General features: G+C 62.2%; 1 protein-coding gene across 1 annotated transcript in view; it reads left to right on the forward strand.

Moving 5' to 3' along the window:
* The window catches only part of LOC104076339 (SH2 domain-containing adapter protein F-like), a gene marked incomplete at both ends in the record, with an annotated part of 3718 nt that overhangs the window by 2716 nt on the left and 270 nt on the right, over window positions 1-732 (forward strand). The window lies entirely within an intron of this gene.

Raw genomic sequence — 732 nt, forward strand, 5'->3', positions numbered from 1 at the left:
GCGGCCGGCTATCGCTTTTCCTCGGCCCCTGGCGGGGGGCTGCGGCTCTCCCCCCTGCCCTCCCCTGGGGTGGCTGGCTCCCTGCCTCTCGGTGCTAAATGGATTGCAAACCCATTCTGCTAATGCAGCCCGGCTGCCCATTACGGGCACCGTCTCCAGCTGGGGGGATGGGACCGGCCTGTGCAGTGCTGGAAGCGGCTCAGCATTGCTGATGAGGTCCTGTCTGCTTTTAAGTCATCAATATTTTGCCGTAATGTGCATTCCAGACGCTGCAGACAGGCTGTGGCTCTCCTCGGAGACGCAAATTAATAGCAACAGGGCCATTAGCCCGTCACTTGGAATCAGCGCTTGTGGCAGGATCTGCCTGCATAGCCTCGCGTGGCTCGGTGCCCGTGCTGTGCCGGGAAATGGCCTTGCTACGCTGAGCGGGTTTTATGGAACCCGCAGTGGGGGCGGGCAACGGGCTGCGGGCCGAAGGAGAAAATCCTGCTTTGCCACAGTGAGGCTGGGGATACATGAGCCATGCTCCTCCTGTGCGAGCCAGGCGGCTGCAAAAAGGGCTTTGCCACATGCCAGGGACAAAAGCCACTGCCCCTACGTCACCCTGCAGCAAGAGCCCCCCTGCTCCTGCCTGCACACACCCAACCCAGCCTCGGGCACCGTCCTTGTCTCTGGATGGACCCCTTGCATCCCACTGCGTTGCCATGCTCCCTTGGGGGGACACAGTGCAGC

This window comes from Fulmarus glacialis, unplaced genomic scaffold (assembly GCF_000690835.1).
Source record: "Fulmarus glacialis isolate BGI_N327 unplaced genomic scaffold, ASM69083v1 scaffold32524, whole genome shotgun sequence".
Classification (NCBI taxonomy): Eukaryota; Metazoa; Chordata; class Aves; order Procellariiformes; family Procellariidae; genus Fulmarus; species Fulmarus glacialis.